Source organism: Narcine bancroftii, chromosome 14 (assembly GCF_036971445.1).
Source record: "Narcine bancroftii isolate sNarBan1 chromosome 14, sNarBan1.hap1, whole genome shotgun sequence".
In the NCBI taxonomy this organism is placed as follows: Eukaryota; Metazoa; Chordata; class Chondrichthyes; order Torpediniformes; family Narcinidae; genus Narcine; species Narcine bancroftii.
Genome location: NC_091482.1, coordinates 6,147,335 through 6,167,508, shown reverse-complemented (window position 1 = coordinate 6,167,508; position 20,174 = coordinate 6,147,335). Strand labels below are relative to the sequence as shown.

At 43.9% G+C, this 20,174-nt stretch overlaps 1 protein-coding gene across 5 annotated transcripts in view; it reads left to right on the top strand.

The window, feature by feature from the left end:
• dph1 (diphthamide biosynthesis 1) overlaps nucleotides 1–20,174 on the top strand; it is a 745,916-nt gene that overhangs the window by 95,349 nt on the left and 630,393 nt on the right. For all 5 annotated transcript variants that reach the window (XM_069911789.1, XM_069911788.1, XM_069911787.1 and 2 more), the window contains one exon: nucleotides 5,351–5,419. The gene's annotated coding sequence lies outside the window, so the exon portion shown is untranslated. The remainder of the gene's footprint in view (nucleotides 1–5,350; nucleotides 5,420–20,174) is intronic.

The window sequence follows — 20,174 nt, the reverse complement described above, 5'->3', positions numbered from 1 at the left end:
CACTCACATACCACCTTAAGCAATCCCTTACTAATCACAGAGCACCAATGGCATAGGGAATATTTAAGGTGGAATGTGAGTGGAAAGAAAAAGGTTGCCTACCCCTACACTACATCTACTGCTCTTCCTTCATCAATATGTTTAATCTTTAGCTCACTTCCTAATTTTGGCTTGCTTATGTCACACATTTTTAATATTTAAATTTCTCTTTCTAAAAATATTCTATTTAAATTTTTTCCCATACATGTAGTTAATAAACAATTAATATATCAGAATAGAAATTTTTTAACAGTTGCAATGATTATAATCCCTCCCCGCACACCCCGTTCCCTCTAAACCCCCACCCCAAAAGAAATTAATATATAAGAAAAATATAATATAGTAATATAAAGAAAAATAATAAACGTCAAAGATTGCTTGGAGAATTGTCATCCAACATACAGGATGCCAACAGAATTTCTATATAATTAACTTAGAGAAGGTTAACACAGGTCTTGAGGAGCAAGAAAGACTACTACATATTTATACCTAAAATTTGCATATACGGGTGCCAGATTTTCAAAAATATACCATATTTATTTCTCAAATTATATGTGATTTTTTTCCAAGGGACTACAACTTTGAATTTCTGCATTCCATCTTCCCAATGGGAATCTAATTTCCAGGTCACTGCAATACATTTCCTTGCCATCACTAATGCAGTTTTAACGAATTCCATTTGGTACATTGATAATTTCGACTTGGGTCTTGTTCCTTCTATATTTCCCAGTAAAAATAAATCTGGGCTTTGTGGAAATACACCTGTTACCTGTTCTCAAAAATTCCTTAAATCCACACAAAAAGATCTTACCTTGGGACCTGACCAAGTTGAACGTAAGAAAGATCCTATCTCCTCACCACACCTAAAACATTGATCTGATAGATCTGATTTCATTCTATTCAATGTTTGTGGTGTAAGATATAAGTGATGTAAAAAATTATATTGAACTAATTTATATCTTACATTAATAGTATTGATTATACAATGTCGGCAGAGATTTGACCATCTTTGCTCATCAATTATAATATTCAAATCTAACTCCCATCTCTGTCTAGATTTATGAACTCCTTATTTACCTGTTTGTAACAAAAGATATATTACAGAAGTAAATTTCTTAATATTTCTCCTCCTACTGAGAGTTTCCACCTTAGTATAAGTAGGTAATGACATAGCTGGACCTAACTTTTCCCTTAAATATCCTCACAATTGAAAATAAACAAAAAGAGCTATAATAGTTATAATGTTTAAATTTCTCGACTGAAACAAATTCCAATGCTTCTGACACTTTAAAGATCCATGCAACTTATTCCAGCCGAGGATCTGCTGGGCTTTCAATTACTGGTGGCTGCTAGAGATTCTCTAAGACAGTGAAGTGGGAGACATGATGGACAACCACTGACTAGTGGAAGAAGGTGTGAGGGGGAAGTGTCTGACAGGCTGCCCCACTCATATTGAGCTCTGCTCCTGTCAATAGGAATGGTTAAGCAGAATTGAACAAAGAGGGTTTGTGAAACGTTTGTCAGATGTCAAATGCAGTTAGCTCGGTTATGCTATCAGTAAATGTGATTGCTGCATGGGATTCAATTGGAGAAAAAATATACATTAGGAGTTTAAAGTAAGAACAGGAAAAGCAGTTCCAGAGTGAAAACTCATTGGAGATTGCATTAATATGCCAGTTAGGCTGTGGTTAGGGAGGCATCTTCACAACGCTGAGGAACCCAATCCATTCCCATGAACCTCCCTCTAGTCGAGATCCTGATGCTCTTGCATTAGCAGAGGGGCTTGGGCCGATCAGCACGAAAGGGGAGAGTGCTTCCCGCAGTGGAAGGAGGAGAGAGGCGCCAGGCCTGTGGATGCTGGAATCTTGAGCAGACGAGGAACTGCTGGATGGTCAGGCAGGGTCGCCAGGTCAATGTTCCGGGTCTTTATCACGATACAGGGTCCCAACTTGAACCACCAGCCGACCATTTGCGCCCATGGGTGCTGTCTGGCCGGCTGAGTTCCTCCCGCATTTCTTTTGAGTCCCCAGAGAAAGGTTGGTGAAGGAGTTGGCTCAGGGTGTATCTAGAGGGCCACTGGCTCAGCCCTGGGGCTCGATGTTGGCTGCAGCAGGATTGTCAGAGGAGCATCAGCAGGCCCCCCCCCCCCAACCCCAGGATGGTTTAGTGCTGAGCACTCAAACCTAGCCTGATTGATAGGTGTCATGGAGTCACAGCACGAAAGCAGGCCATTCCACCCATCCTGGCCATGCTAACCCAGGCTGTCCATCACACTTGTCCCATTTGGGTCATATCCTTCCTACCTAGGTACCCGCCCAAAAGACTTAAACATTATAATTGTTCCCACCTCTACCACTTCCTCTGGCAGCTCGTCCCACAGTCCCACCGCCTTCTGTGTGATAAAGGTGCCCCTCAGTCCACTTTTAAATGTTTCTCCTCTTAATTCAAACCTATGTCCTGTTTTGGACTGAGGAAAGGACCATTCACTTTATCCATGATTTTACAAAACCTCTGTAAGGTTACCCCTCACAGCCAATACTCCAAGGACATTTCTGGCCCCTCTTTGTGTGCCTGTATGGTGCAAAGAGCGGAATCTCCTTCTTGTGTGTTTTGTGTATGTGATCATGAAGAAATCTTGACACTCAGGAATTAGTCAATAATTCTTTTGAACTGTCTTGAATGTTAGTATGTCATTTCATTAATAGGGGCTGAAAGAAAAGCCAGTGGAACATTCAGTTTAAATAACTCACAACATTTCCTGATGACTGAAAGACCATAAGACATCAGAGTGGAATTAGGCCATTCAGCCCATCAAGTCTGCCCCACCATTTCATCATTGCTGATTTACCATCATGTTCAACCCATACCTTCACCCCATACCTTTGATTCCCTTCCTAATTAAGAACCTATCAATCTCCAATTTAAAGCCACCCAATGACTTGACCCCCACAGCTGTCTGCATGAACTGATTCCATAGATTCACCATCCTCTGAGTTAAGAAATTCCTCCTCGTATTTTTAGCCTTCTGAGGTTGTTCCCTTTAGTCCCAGACCCCTCCACCACATGGAAACATTCTCTCCAAGTCCCCTCTATCCAAGCTCCTCAGTTTATGTTACTAGGTTTCGAAAACCCCCCCATCCTTATTTGCTTGTCACCAAATATCCCCCAGTCAAGACACCTCATCTCAAGGGCAGAGAGAATGCGGAACGACCATCCGAGACTCCATATGTACAAAATAGCATTTTATTTACTTATCCTGCATGTGTATTATTTCTCTGTATGTGTGTTATGTCTGGTTGTGTGTCTGCGGGTTTGGCACCGAGGGACCGGAGAGCGCTGTTTCGTCGGGTTGTACAAGTGCAATCAGAGGACAGTTGACTTGAACAAAGGTGACCCAGGATGTCAAAAGTGCAGTTGGAGCTAGAGGAATGTCGTAGGAATTAGTCATAATAAGGATTATGAAACGTGGGTCTGGTGGAGTTCACTACTTGCTCTGAACTTCTGTAATAAGCTCCGAACTTTGATTGGTCTCTTGTCTTCTAATGAATGCCTTTCGCGTTCATCATTCTGTATTCACACTTAATTTCATCTTTCAGATGTTCTCAGGGCCAATTTGCTAAAGTTAACTTTCTATCTTCTGTCCTTTTTTTTGGTGACCAAACAAACATTACTCCCATTCACAGAAACCATTGGCTGCAGATCACAGTGTTCTCCGCTCCCCAGCTGAAGAAGCGGATGGTGGTTGTATTGGGCGGCATGACGCTATTACGGCGCCAGCGACCCGGGTTCAAATCTGCTGCTTTCTGTAAAGATGCAGCTCATTCTCTCTGTGAACAGTGTGAGTTTTCTCCGGGTGCTCCGGTTTCCTCCCATCTTCCAGAAATGTACAGGGTTGTTGGTTAATTGGGTGGCACGGGCTTCAATCCAGGCTGAGGGAAGACCTGATAAAGTTTGCAAAAGTATGAGAGCCAGTGACAGGGTAGGCAATCTTGTTTGTCGTGTATGAATAGAGGATGCGCATTTCAGGAAAGTTCAAAGTTCAAATTTATTGTTCAAGTACATGCATGACATCAGATACAACCCTGAGATTCTTTTTCCTGCCGACTAGGCAGAACTTCTAATTACCAGTAACTGTAAACTGTACTCAAGAAGAAAGAAATGTATACAAAAGAAAGAAATGTAAACATACTGACTACAAATACAGAAAATAAATATTCAATAATTTAAAAAATGAGCAAAGTAAGATCCTTAAATGAGTCCCTGATTGAGCCAGATGGTGGAGGGGTAGCACTGTTCCTGAACCTGGTGGTGCGAGTCTTGTGGCACCTGCACCTCTTTCCTGATGGCAGCAGCGAGAACAGAGTGTGTGCTGGGTGGTGTGGATCCTTGATCATTGCTACTTCCCTCCGATGGCAGGATTCCCTGGAGATGTTCCATATTGGGGGGTGGGGGGGAGATTAAGGGAGATGTTCAGGGATAGTGTTGGAAGCAGATACAGTAAAATCCCTGGTGTCTGGATTTCAAGCAACCAGCAAAACAAAAATCAAGAAAAATACATTTTAAAAATTGAAATAAATAAGAATAAAATAATAGGTAAAATATGTAAGTTTAAAATTGTAAAAGTAAATGCTCTCTGAAGTAACACATAAACCTTTGGTGAAAATGGGAGCAAATATTCAGCCAGCGGGGAGCCTTGGTCGGGCTATTTTCATAGCAGCTGTTTGAATAAAGTTGTGTGAAATGGCATTGCCCAGGATGAAGAGCTGGGTTTTTTTTAAATTTTTTATTTTTCACACCATAAACCACATTGACCATGATACATACTTTTTCCTTTTCAAATATATACAGTGCCATTTTCTCCCCCCCCCTCCCTCCTCCCATCCTACCCTCCCTACCTCCACCCTCCCCCCCGTCCATTTAAAGTACAAAATCTAGGATACATTAAACCAGTCAAACAATGTTGTCATTCAATAAAAATAAACAAGAAATTCCACTGAGTCAATTCTTTTCATTTCCCTCTCCTTTCGTTAATTTAGGTAGTGAATGTCCCCGGTAGGTTTTCTCTATTGTGTTTCATGTAAGGCTCCCATATTTGTTCAAATATTTCAATATTATTTCTTAAACTATATGTTATTTTTTCTAATGGAATACATTTATTCATTTCTATATACCATTGTTGTATTTTCAAATTATCTTTCAATTTCCAGGTTGACATAATACATTTTTTTGCTACGGCTAGAGCTATCTTAACAAATCTTTTTTGTGCACCATCCAAATCAATTCCAAATTCTTTGTTTTTTATGTTACTTAGGAGGAAGAATGAAGAGCTGGTTCATGCTGTTTGCCGTTTGCCGATAAAGTGTCTCCTTATCCCTGCTTGGTAAGAGTTGCCCTGGTCAGAGGCTTTATCTATAAACTTGGGGGGGGGGGTGCAATTATCTATAATGTTACAGTTTGTCTCTCCTGCGGCTCCCTGAAGGGGGAGGAACCTGTAGATGCAGCAACGGTTAAATGTTTTCAAAGAATAGGACTGAAAATAAAGAAAAATGCTTTAAGGTTTATATATTCTATCAAGTCAAGTTTGTTCAATGTAAGTTCTGCGTAGAATTTTTGTCTTTTGTTTATTCTTAATGCAAGTGTATTAGTTAGGGATTGTAAGAGTAAGTCTCAAGCAACCACCATTTACCAATCTCCATTGGTGCTGGATACCAGGGATGTTACTGTACAATAAGAATGGTTAAGAGGGATTAAACTTGCACACAACGTTAGCAAACCTAAGGAACTGATTGTGGACTTCAGGAGGGAGAGATCAGGAGAACATGAACCAGTCCTCATTGAGCAGTCAACATTGGAAAGGATTAACAAATTCCTTGGGTGGGGGTCAACATCTCTGAAAACATATCCTGGTGCCTCCATGTCAATGCAATCATGAAGAAGGCCTGCCAGTGGCTGTACTTGGTGAGGAGTTTGAGAAGAATTGTGATGTCACCGAAGACTCTTGCAAACTTCTGTCAGTGTACCGTGGAGAATATTCTGAATAGTTGCATCACTGTCTGGTATGGAAGTCCCAAAAAGATAGGAAAAGGTAAAGGTTCCATTATTGTCACGCAGTGCTACATTTAGAATGTAACATACATAAAATTCTTTAACTTTATTTACCGTTGCCACTTTGTCCAGCACCCCTCACAGAAATGAGGCTCCAGCAAGGGATGAACTCATGACCCCTGGCTTACAAAACCAGTGCTCTAACCACTGAGCTATCAGAGCCTCATAAAAAGGTTGCCAAGAGTTGTGAACCTGGCCAGCACCATCATGGGCATCAGTCTTCACTCCATTGTGGACATCTACAAGAGGCAGTGTCTCAAGAAAGCAGCCTCTATCATCAAGGACCCCCACCACCCAGGTCGTGCCCTCTTCACTTTGCTACTGTCAGGAAGGAGGTACAGGAGCCTGAAGACTAGCACCCAGCGGCAAAGAAATAACTTCTTCCCCTTTGCCATCAGATTTCTGAATGGACAATGAACTACAGACACTACCTCACTCTTTCTTCTTTGCACTAATTTATTTAATGTGCTTATAACAATAATTGCATGGTGATACTAATGCATAACAATAATTGCATGGTGATACTAATGCAAAACAATGAATTTCAAGACATGTTCATGACAATAAATTCTGATTTTGATTCTTAAATGAATGTGCAGGGGTTGAAGGATATGGATCATGTGGAAGAACGAGGTTTCATTTAGAACCAGAGAATACTACAGCACAGAAAACAGGCCATTTAGCCCAACTAGTCTGTGCCAACCACTATTTCTCTAGCCCCACTCACCTGCTCCCACTCCATAACCCTCCAGACTTCATTGGACATATTGTACAGTCCAGTCACGTGGGCCTGTGCTACTCAGTTCTACATTGGTGATGTCAGGTGAGCAGATTTCTCGGACAATTACTTGTCCCTCAGCACACTTTTAAATCAGTTTTTGTTCAATGGTGCACTGTAGAATAGTACATGTTGCGGTGAATTCATTGAGTTTGAAGAGAGCGCAGGACAGGAAACAGAAGAAGGTAAATGGACCACGGAGATTGTGATCTGAAATTACAACGGGATCGAGATGAACTGGAAAAGTAGACCAAGGAACGGCAAATGGGAAGGATATCATCAAGATGGAAGGTGCAGGAAGGATCACGATATTGGTTGGGTTATAGAGAGTCTGGATAGGCTGGGGTGTAGGACGTGACTTCGTGGAGGGGCACAGATAAGGTGGATTGTCTCAGTGGCCACCCATTTCATTTCCCAGCCTCATTCCCATGCTGACCTGTCTGTCCATGGCTCATACACTGCCAGACTGAGACCACCCACAAACTGGAGGAACAATACCAATTAGTTTAACTCCTTTACAGGGCCAACGATTGGGACCGGTGTTCGGATCCTGTTCTGTCTGTAAGGAGTTTGTATGTTCTCCCCGTTCCTGTGTAGGATTTCCACCATTCAAATCATACTGGGGGTGTAGGTTAATTGAATGTAATTGGGCTCCAAGGACTTATGGGCCAAAATGGCCTGAAACTTTGCTGTATGTCAAAAAAACACCTCATCTTCCATCTGGCCACCCTTCAACCAGATGGCATTAACATCAACTTCTCCAGTTTATGTTAAACACCCCCCCCTCTTCTTCTTCCCCCATCACCTTTTCTCTGGCTCTTTCTCTCTCACTCTTCCCTTTTCCCTCTGTCTCCTTTCACAGAGCCAAAATCAATTCTCATCTCTCCTCTTATCATATCCAATTAACACCTTTTATTGGTCTGTCTCCTCCCCCTGTCATAATTCATAACTCTCATCAGGGAAAAGATCCAGGAGGATCAGAGCCAGCACCACCAGGCTGAGGAACAGCTTATTCCCACGGGCAGTGAGATTACTGAACATCTAAATGATCTGTTCATACAAATCCTCTACTATTTGTAAAGCCATATTTATTTATTTTTATATATGTATATATGTACTGCATGTGTATTGTCTGTCTCCATGTGCGTAATGTCTGGGGTTGTGTGTTTGAATGTTTTTGAATTGAGGACTGGAGAACGCTGCTTCTAATTTTATTTAGACATATAGCACGGTAGGTAACAGGCCCTTTCAGTCCTTAAGCCCCTGCTGCCCAATTACACCAATTACCTACAACCCCTGTATGTTTTGAAGAGTGGAAGAAAACCGGAGCACCCAACCTGGAGGAAACCCACGCAGGTCATGGGGAGAACGTACAAACTCTTTATAGACACCGCCGGACTCGAACCCGGGTCACTGGCACAGTAAGAGTGCCACTCTATCTGCCACACTAACCTGTCGGGGTTATACAATCAGATGATAATGAACTTGAACTGGAAGTATCCCGGGAAGTGGGAAAATCAGGTGGAATTGAGATGGAACCAGATTCCATGGTTCTATGGGCGCAGGTCAATGGAACAAGGCAGAATAAGAGTGTGGCACAGACTAGATAGGTCAAAGGGTCTGTTTCTATGCTGTAGTGTTCTGTGATGCTAAGTGGATTGATGGGAGTGGTCTGAGAGTTAGCACTGACTTGTTGGGCCAAATGGTCTCCTCTGGAGAGTGACAGTAATGTGTCAGATCAATGACCTTTCTTGAAAATAGGTTGAAAACACAATGTTGGTGATGGTGTGTAAACTCGCTGCAGCCTTTTGTGCATGGCAACACATCAAAGGGAGTATTTTATTGGCAGGAGAAGTCTTTAGCATGTCAGAAGAAGGAAAAGAATCAGTTGACCCTTAAGATACATTAGTCACTGTCTCCCAGTCTGTTCAAAGTGGCATCGGCTGACATCAAGCATCCAGCCAGATTCTAATTGAATCAGATAACAAAAGACACATTTTATTTTGTAATTATTTTATTTTTATAAACTGTAAATTAAACTACTGCCCCTTTTTCAAGTTGACAACTAAATTGAGCTTAATTTTTCTCAGTTTGGGGATATTAGTGCATGAATAACCAGCCTAATTCTTTTGTTCATATTATTTAGATTTAGTATTCAGTTCCAATTATTAGAAAACATTTGCCGACATTGCACACACGCTGATGGAGGATTTATTTTATTCCATCTGAACTTCCAATTGCATGACCCCAACATTTTTATTTTTGTGTAAAAGCACTCATTAGAATGGACTCCCAAGGGGTATAAAGCTGGGAAGGTATCTTTTATTTATGGGTAGCATTGTCTCATTGAATGCAGGAAAGGTTAAACTATTTTTTAAAGATTTTATTTTCCACTTCTGTCTCAGGGGCCTCTTGTTCTCCTGACTGAAGGTTTGCTCGTGTGTACTCTGAGGTTTGGGACCGTATTGCATCCTTGGGCGTGTTTGATGATGGTTGCGGGATTGGGGGAGGTGGGGAAGATGGCTGAGGGATTGAGAGTTTGCCTGTCTGGCTGGGTGGAGGTACAGGCCGCTGCCGGTTGCAACACACAAACATGCTGGAGAAACTCAGTGGGTCACGCAGCATTCAGTGGAAGTAAAAAGGACACCAATGTTTCGGTGACAGGTCTCTGTGGAAGGCTCAGATGGCAGGTCTGACAGAGCTCCCTTTCTCCTGGGGTTGGACCTGCTCACAACTATTCCATAGAGCTGGCTTTTAGACCAAATTTTAGACTACAAGTTCTCTATCGTGAACATTACAGTGAAAACATAGGCCCATCAGCCCATAATGTTGTGCTGACCTATATAAATCTAATCCACAACAATCAGATTCCTGAATCAGAATTTATTGTCATGAACAAGTCATGAAATTTGATGTTTTGCAGCAGCATTAGAGAGCATATTATAACCATCTTACAACATTGCTATATAAAGTAAAAATAACAGTGCATGAAAAGTAAGGCAGTGTCTTTGGTTCATTGATTATTCAAGAATCTGACGGCAACGGGGACGAAGCTGTCCTTGTACCTTTTTCCTGATGGTATCAGAGTGAAGAGGGAATGGCCTCAGTGCTGGGGGTCCTTGAGGATAGAGGCTGCTTTTTAAGACACTGCTTCATGTAGATGTCCTCGATGGAGTGGAGTCTGGAGTTTATGATGTCACAGGCCAAGTTAACAATCCTCTGGAGTTTATTCTTGTCCTGAGAGATGGCGCCTCCGTACCAGACAGTGATGCAACCAGCCAGAGTGCTCTCCACGGTAGAAAATTACAAGAGTCTTCTGTGAACTACCAAATCCCCTCAGTTATCTCATAAAGTATAGCCGCTGGAAAGCCTTCTCTTTGATTGTATCAACGTGGAGATTCCAGGACAGATCCTCGGAGATGTTGACGCCCAGGAATTTGAAGTTCTTGACCCTCTCCACTACCTAGTCCTTGATGAGGACTGGGTCATGTCCCCTGACTTCCTCCTGAAGTTGAACTCTTCTCTCCCTCACACCCATAACCTATTTTTCTGACATCCATGCACCTGTCTAAGTCTTTTGAATGTCCCTATTGCACCAGCTTCCACCACCACCCCTGGCAATGCATTCCAGGTGCCCACCACTGAGTAAAAAAAAAGTATCTTTGACGTCTCCCCCGAACTTTCCTCCCCTCACCTTCAACGCATGTCATCTGGTATTTGCTATTGTCGCACCAGGAAAAAGGTGCTGGCTGATCACCCTATCTAAGCCCCTCATTCTCTTAAGTCACCTCTCATCCTATGTTGCTCCAAAGTGAAAAGCCCTAGCTTTGTACGTGAAATATAAATATATCATGGCTTCTTCAATCCAACTAGTCTCTGCCAGCCAGGTTGTCAATACAAGCATATCCCATTGTTCATTTTTAAAGTTGTTTTTACTTACAACACAGTAGAAGCCAATTCATAGAACACAGCCCTTGATGTTTAACCAACCTATTTACTCCTACCAAAAAAAAACTAACCCTCTGTACCCTCCATTTTTCTTTCATCCAGTTTAAAAGCCCCTATTGTTCCAGCCTCCACCATCATCCTTGGCAAGGCATTCCAGGCCCCACAACTCTGTGTAAAAAAACTTACCCCTGTCGTCTCCCCTAAACTTCCCTCTCTTCACTTTGTACAGATGTCCTCTGATGTTTACTACTCCCACCCTGGGAAAAATAGTTTGATTGTCTACCTTATCTGTGTCTCTCAGAATTTTATAGACCTCAAATAAGTCACCTCTTGTCCTTCTTTGCTCCAGAGAGAAAAGTCCCAGCTCTGCGAACCTTGCCTCACAAAGACTTGTTTTCAATCCAGGGAACATCCTGGTAAATCTCCTCTGCCCCTTCTCCATAGCTTCCACATCCTTCTTATAATGACATTCCTTCCGTTGAAATCCGTGCCACCCAATTAATCTATCAACCCTGTACATTTTTGGAGAATCAGAGGAAACCGGAGTATCCAGGGAAATCCCAAGCAGGTCACGGGGAGAACTCATTATAGACCATGCTGGATTCGAACTCGAATCACTGGGAATTGGATTATCTGGATTGTACTCCTGAGCGTAAAATATGATTGAAATTGAATCAGAGCTTTGAAGGAGCTATAAAACAGATAGAGAGAAATATTTCTACTGGTGGGAAAAGCCCACAGAAAGAAACAAAATTTAAAATGAGAATTTTTTGAATGGTGAGAGATTGGAAAGTGTTGGTGTTCACATTTCTTGAAGACTGCCAGCTTCATGAAAGACCCCCATCACCTGCAATTGCCCCTCACTGCTACTTTCAGGCAGAAGGTACAGAGACTGACACCTTTAGTTTTGTTTTCCAAAAGCTATCAGGCTCCGAACCCTACCTGTCCCATCCTAACCTTCAGCACCCGTGTCTTCATCTGTCTGGGCTTTGAGTACACGAGTTGGTACATCATGTAACAAATGTACAAGATGTTGGTGAGACTACACTTGGAGTATTGTTGACAGTTCTGGTCACCCAGCTGTTGGATAGACGTCCTTGTCCTACCCTTACCCTAACACTACTTCAGGACGACGTCTATGACCAATGATAAATATTCATTTTTGTGTTTTTCCTTTTTTATCTGGGACTGACTGTAAGAAGTTGGGATGTTCTCCTCATGTCAGTGTGGGTTTCCTCAGGGACTCCAGTTCCCTCCCACCCTTCAAAAACATACGGGGGATTGTAGGTTAATTCGGTGGTGTCACTAGGGTTGGTGTCATCCAGTGCGGTAACTCATGGTGTCACCCTTCCACACCCCCCCCCCCCCACCATGGACCTCCTCCTGTACCAGACTATACAGAATTTGTTTCTTGTAGTAATGTTACTCGTAAATCGTAATTCCCGTATATCACTGAAGGTAGCGGCAATAGTAGTGAGATAAACAACAGGCAAAATTAAAATTACACCTTTAAATAACAATATCATATGCACTACAGTATCAAAAACAACAGCGCGGGCAGACGAAACCATGTGATTCAAAGCGTCATTGTAATTGGGTCATAACGATAGCTCTGACCAGAGTGCGTTAGAAGGTTCAAAAAGTAAATGAGTATCGAGTTTTAGCCTGGTAGGGACATTGATACATGGAAGCTGGGTTTATGGAAATTGTTTTTGTTGTTATAACTAACGACAGGGGTATTTTTATAACAAAGGGGTGGAAACAGAGGTGGAGAAACAGTTAAACTGATGATTTCTGCTGAAACACTGCCCAAAAATGTTATAGACGGTCATTTTGGTGTCACCTCTATGATGTTGTCACCTGGTGTGGTCTGTAACCCCCGCCAGAGACGGTGTTAGATCTAATCATGAGGGGGTCATTAAGGTAACTGCAGGGGGGAAACGGGGAGCGAGTGCCGTATTTGGTATGGACCTCCTCTGACCACCACGCTGTCACACTTCTCCCTCCCTCCTTCATTTCAGACAAATGCGTGTGCTTATAGCATATGGAGACAAAACCACGTGATTCGTTTTAGTGACACATCCCCTCTGATAGCGGCACCTGGTGCGGTCCGTAACTCCCTAGTGATGCTAGTGCTGCGGGTGGGTGGGAGGGCACAATAACTTCACAATGTCTTCACAGCGCTTGCATGGATGACCTTGAGGTCTCCTTCAGTTCACTGTAGAGCAGCTGGTGAGGCATACAGAGGTCATCCATTTTGATGATTTATCCCACCCATCGCGTCTGGGCTCTGATGATCAGGGACTCAATGCTGGTGGACTCTGTGTGACGCAAGACCTCCAGGTTGGAGACACGGTCTTGCTAACAGATGCCAAGAATGGAACGGATAGACTTTTATTATAGACTGGAGCAGCCATCAACCTCATCGACTGATCATGGCAGGATGAATGGGAGCATGCAAGGGATTATGGGTTGGATCGGTTTTGGAAGCTTTGTCCATCCAGCAGCAGCCAATCATAGCATAAACTCATAGAGTGTGGAACATGCCCATTGGCCCAAGATGGCTGCATGACTGTGGTCACAGCAGCACCTGCTCTGGATCCCAGGACTGCTGTAACTAACAAGTAGATGCTCCATGCACAAACCTGGATTCGACAAGTTTTCGGTGAAATGCAGTGAGTCTGGAACTGCAACCTGGGTCGCCAAACCAAGAGCAGGTCGCTGAGACGAAGCCACAAGGGTTTCACCTCAACGGTTGTGGAATGAGGCCTTCTGAAGAGACCGAGCTGTGGGCATGCCTTTCAGTGGTGCCTGCTTCGATGGTCGTGGAAATGGTGCAACTTGGCCGAGACGGAGGTGGTATGATCAGAGCGGTGGAGCAGTGTTAGCTCTGCGAAATCCCGAAGGATGTGTTGGTCGTGGTCGATGTCGACCTGAGGCGTGAGGCCTCGACACGTTTGGATTGTCCAAGGTCGGGGGGGTTGGGGAGGCTTTGAAGCGAACAGTTGCTCTGCTACCTTGAGAAACTGTGATTTGGTTGGTAGTTTCCCTTTTGAAGCTGGCAGACGATAACCTTTAGGTCCTGCTGACACCAGCAAACCAGCCCTAAGATGGTCAACCTTTTTGTAACATCCAAACAGAATTGCGACCAGGCCTATTTGTGTTCCCTGCTTGTTCTGTGCTTGTTCATTTGAAATTGGGAAGTTGTCCATCGCTGCGATCGGGAGGGATGGGTTAGGGTTTAAATAGTTGGATGGTCTCTGTAAAAAGATGGCTGCACTGGTGTATTTGGCTGCCTGCCATCGTTTAGATAGTAACCAATTTATTCCTAATTATGTGTTCAGCGCTTTGGATCAATGTGCGTTGAGTTAAATATGCTGTGTAAATAAACTATGGCTACTTGTCAACGCCAACCAAAGTGTCTCACTCCCTCTAGTCCCACCTGCCTGCCTTTTGTCCATATCCCTCCACACCCATCCCATCCAAGTATCCGTCCAATATTTTCTTCCCCCCAAAAGGACCTACCTCAACCCCCATCTGCTGTGACAGAATCAAACCCATGTTTCTGGAGCAGCGCCAACCTAAATTTTGTCTTTTTTGCCACTGTATAAACATAAGTTGTTGTTGAGCGACCCCTTTCACGGTCAATGGCAGCCCAGTTGCGGCGTAACCAGCCCTCCCCCACCTGCCTGAGTTAACGGTGAAGACCACGGGAGGAATCTTCTTAATCTATGCAGCAGACTGCAGAGGGTATTAGTCAACACGACTGTTATTCCAGTTTTTTTTCTCCAGGAGCTCATTATTTTAACAAACTGGGAACAGAGAGGAAAGTACAGGCAGAAAGCTTTGACACTTCAACAAAGGATTACTAAGAAGGTTTATTTGGGAAAAAAAATTTAATAGGGCATTAGCAGATCATCTCTCACTATTATTCAATGTTTTATTCAAGGCAATGCATTATGTAATGTATGTTAGAAATTCATTAATTCTAATAAAAGTCTGTGCTTTACTGGAAGTTTGGCATCTGCAAAGTAGGGTTGAGTTGTGTCAATCTCAGCTTGGTTGACGAGGAGTAAAAATTCTCACGCTCGGTGGTTTGGCGCATCTGTGGCTAATTGTAAAGTCAACAGCAGACAGTAACTTTAGGCCCTCTTCCCCTGACATTTTTTTTGGGGGGGGTCAGGAAATAGTGTCCCTCTCTGAGTTCAAAAGTGGTGGGTTCAAGTCCCAATCAGAGACTCAAGTGATGCTTTCTTACAACCTCCGATACGATCAGGGACCTTTTAGCGGCTGAGGCAATTCAGCAGCCCTTCTTGGCCCTGTGCGCCCTCTCAATTCCCGGATTTGACACTTGGCTCCCATGCACCAGTCTCCAGCAGCCCGTGCAGTTCCCGCAACCGCATGTAGGTCCTTCAGGCTGCTGATCCTTTCACTGGTCACCGTCCTGCAGGGTCTTCTCCGCTTCTCCATCTCAATGGGAATGGTGCTTTCTCTGCTCCACGCGCCAGTCTGCTGCTCCCCCGGAGTCTGCAACTGCTCGTGGCCACTGTTGAGCACAGGTGTTGCCACCTCTGAGTCCGCCTCAAACCCCTCCCCGACCTCAGATGATCCGAACGCCTCGCGCCTCAGGTTGATATTGACCATGACCAACACATCCTTTGGGATTCCTCGGCTAACACTGCTCTTCCGCTCCGGTCGTACTGGGGCACCAGCTGCGTCTCCGCCATATTGCATCATTTCCATGGCCGTCGAAGCAGGCACCACTAGAAGCCGAGGCCAAATCGCCCCTCTATCCCGCAGCTCAGTTTCTTCAATAGGCCTTCACGATTGCAGGAGTTACATTTAAAAAAACACCATCGGCTCCTTTCACAGGCCATTTAATGTCTGTACAGAGCTGCCGGCATTAGGACTGGGTGGTTGAACTCTTTGGAGCAGCGCTGAGTCTTTGCTCTCCGTCGTCCCGGGTCCACAACAGTTATAGCAGCTCCGGCAGGCCATAAACAACTTCTTTCCAATGACTGTCAGGCTCTTGAACCTCCCCTTGTTACACTAATTGGGAACTGCTCCAATTCTACAAAAGGACTGCCTGTGTCACTTTTATTGCACGAGATTTATCGTCTCAATTATTTTGCCGTTATAGTTTTTCTTTACAAGTACCTGCTCGGCTGCAGCAAGTAGGAATTTCAGGGCATATGTGCATTGTACAATGTGTATGACAAGGTCAGCTCAATGCTACTACAGCCCTAGCAACCTCGGTTCAAAACTGGCACTGAATGTAAGGAGCTCGTATGTTCTCCATGTGTCCATGTGGGTTTCCACCAGATGTTCCGGTTTCCACTCACCCTCCAAAGACGCCCAGGGTTAGAACATTAATTGGTCATGTGGGCGGCGGGGACTCGTGTAATGGAAGGGCCTGTTGATGTGCTCTGTCTCTAAATTAAATTAAAATTAACCTCGTTATCATATGGAAGTGACTCTCTTTCTCCCATTGTTAGGGTCACCAGGCAATGCTCATAGCGACTCTTAGTTTGCCTTACGGAAGGCAACCTTTGAACCTTTGATATGATTATAAGATATAAGAGCAGAAGTAGGCCATTTGACCCATCGAGTCTGCCCCGCCACTCCATCATGAGCTGATCCTTTCTCCCACTCAGCCCCACTCCCCTGCCTTCTCCCCATAACCTTAAGTACCCTGACTATTCAGATACCTATCAAATCCATGCCTTTCATACACCCAACATTCTGGCCTCCACAGCTGCCCGTGGCAGGAAATTCCAGAGGTTCACCTAAACAAATTCCTCCGCATCTCTGTTTTAAGTCCTGAAGTTGTGCCCCACTGTTCTAGACTCCCCTACCTTGGGAAGTACCATTGTGACCTCTACCCTGTCTAGGCTTTTCAACATTCAAAATCCTTCTCTGAAGTCCCCCTTCATTCTGATGAACTCTAAGGAGTTCAGCCCAAGAGATGTCCCTCACAGGAATGTTGCCTTCATCCCAGAATTTTCAGATCTTATTAATCAGTACAACTCATCCAAAATTCTGCATGTACAGTAAAACCCCTGTTATTCGGAATTCAAGCATCCAGCAGCCTGAAGCAAATGGCAAAAAAAGGTAAAAAACACGGAAGTTTAAAATTTGGTGCACCTTGCTGTTTGCCGATCATGCAACGCGCAATCTCAAGCAACCAGAAAATTCACTTATCTGGTATCTACCCATCCCCCATAGGTGCTAGTTACCAAGGGTTTTGCTGAATTTGGACTGTGTAGCTATGAGAAGCTGGGTATCAGAATGAAAGTCACTATTGTCATGTACGTTCCTATCACATCATCAGGGTAAATTAAGGGTTAGCCAGGCTGAGATGGGTGGACCAACAGCGGTCTTCTGCTGGGGCTTCTGGCACGGTAACAGGCCCTCTTGGCCCACGAGCCCCTGCTGCCCATTTACACCCAATTGACCTTCAGCCCCTGTGGGAGGAAACCGGATCCCCTGAGGAAACCCACACAGACACGGGGAGAACGTACAAACTCCTTACTGACAACGAAGGATTCAAGCCCTGGTCCTGATTGCTGGCACCTTAACAGCATTGCGCTAACCACTACGCTAACCGTGCCGCTCTCTCACGTGATGAGATCGACGGTCACTCTCAGTGTGGTCCCAAGTTAACAGCCTCAGCATTTAATCAGCATGCAAGCTTCTCATTCCCTCAATCATACTTGACAGTGAGAAGTTATGGTTAATTCTACTGGGACCCATTTTCACTTGTCGAAGGTCTATTTTTAGAAACAAGCCACAGTTTTAAGCTGACACTTTCTTTTAAACTCTTAAATACAACAAAAATAAAATGATTATTTGGCCAATGCTTAATTTTATTCAAATTGCAGGTGCGAGTAAGATCATTAATTGGCATAGCATGGTTAGTGTAGCGGTTAGTGCCAGCGACCGGGGTTCAAATCCAGCGCTCTCTGTAAGGATTTTGTACGTTCTTCCCGTGTCTGTGTGGGTTTCCTCCAAGGGCTCTGGTTTCCTCCCACCGTTCAAAATGTACGGGGGTTGTAGGTTAATTGGTGTATTTGGGCAGTATGGGCATGTGGGCCGGAAGGGCCTGTTACCGTGCTGTATATTTATTAAAGACGCACAGAGGCCTTTGCCCAGTGTAGGGGAGAGATTTGACAGAAATCTGAGGGGTAATTTTTTTTATACAGAGGTGATGGGTGTATGGAATGGGCTGCCAGAGGAGGTGGATGAGGCAGGTACTATTGCAACAATGGATGGATGCATGGATAGGATGGATTTAGAGGAGAACATGGATAGGATGGGATGAGAGGGGTACATGGATAGGGTGGGTTTGGGCAGATACATGGATAGGGATATGGGCCAAATGCAGACAGGTGGACTAGTTGGGGTTGGGGCTATTTTCTGGGTGTGGGAAAATTGGACTGAAAAGCCTGTTTATGCTCAGTACAACTCTATGATCTGTATTACATAGGAACTTCCTATCAGATATCACCAGTCTCTTTAATCTGGCTCTGAGGTGAACCATCTATTGGAGACTATGCACCATTGTCCTGGATAATATGTCCTCTGTCAGTCACTGTCCCTGGGATAATCAGGTCTTTATCCCATTGCTGTTTGTGGGAGCTTACATTGGCCCTTCATGAGGTGAGCGTCTAAAATACCCCAGCCTCAATGACTGTGTGATAGACAGGAACTCCTGAGCTCGTGACAGGCACTATACAAATGCAAGATCTTTATTCACATTAATTAAAAAGGGCAGAATTTCAGCTTCTTTTAAATAAAATATTTATTGTGTTTAAATCAGTCTTGTCGTGGAATTCTGTCACGGCATCTGGTGCAGGCAGATATATTATTAATCATTTTTGGTTTCTCACATGCTTAATTTAGGCAATAAAAACTTTGCACACATAAAACTACTTGTTATGGCCAATCGTTTACCCAGTAGTTTTTCAGGAAGGTTTCTTGTGTGGATTACTGGAGTCTTATTTGCAGCTGATGTCGAAGATTTGTTCCTTCTGTGGTCTTTTTGGAAAGTCAACATTTTCCATGGGTGGTTTGCTCAAGAATTATGAGAAGAGTTGTAACCAAGGCACACAGACTCCTGTATGTGATGTCCCAACTTTCATCCCCAAAAACTCGGGCAGGTTACTGAGTCTGAAGGTGCAACATTAGAATACAGGCACACAAGGATACAAGGCATTGGTGAGACCACACTTGGAGTACTACATACAGTTCTGGTCACCCAGTTGCAGGAAGGACGTCATTTTGTTTTAACCAAGCATTTATTTCAACACCAACATGAAAAAACACAAACTATACACACAACTAGGGCTGCAAGGTTAGCATGGCAGTTGGGACAATGCTATTACAGCGCCAGAGATCTGGACCGGGGTTCGAATCCAACACTGTCTGCATGGATTTGTACGCTCCCCCTGTGTCTGCGTGGGTTTTCCCTTGGGGCTCCAGTTTCCTCCCATCATTTGAAATGTACTGGCCATTTGGGTGTAATTGGGTGGCACAGGCTTGTGGGCCGAAAGGGCCTGTTACCGTTGCAATTTTTTCTCTATTGATAAAAATAGTCTATTAGATGTAGTTTAAAAAATTTTAAAATTTAAATTTAACTACATCTAATAAACTGCTTTTATCAATAGAGAAACAATTGCAATCAGTGTTAAATCAATACCTTCCAAATTAAAATCCTATTGTTTTTATTCATGATACACTCAATCCCATGGGAAGCCCACCATTCCCAGAACTCGGCCACCGTCCCCTCGGATATCATGCGCTCCCACTCTAATGACACACGGGCCAGGATGTAACCTCGAAAGAGTGGCAGGTGGTTGGCTGGAAGGATGTCATTTAAGTCGGAGAGGAGATTCACCAGGATGTTGCCGGACTAAATGGCTTGAGCCCTCAGGAGAAGCTGGAGAGACCGGGGTGTATATTTTTTTTCTCTCTCAGAGGTGATACTAATGATAAAATGAGAGCTCACTGTCCTTTTCCCAGAGTAAACGATTCTAGAACTAGAGGACATAGGTTTTAAGGTAGTCGGGGTCGTGTACTTACCTTCGTCGGGAGGAGAATATGAGGGTCAGGATCACCCGTGTGGCAGTGAGCCACATGGGACAGAGGAGTTTAGCTGGTTGGTGTTTGGGGAGTTGAAGAATGCAATGGTGTCCAGTGAATAATTAAAGAAAGTCGACTTGGTGGTGCACTGAAAGAACTGAGTGAGCGTATTCTTAATTTACTTGTGAGCTGTGGTACATCAGCAGTGATGGTTATGAGGTGA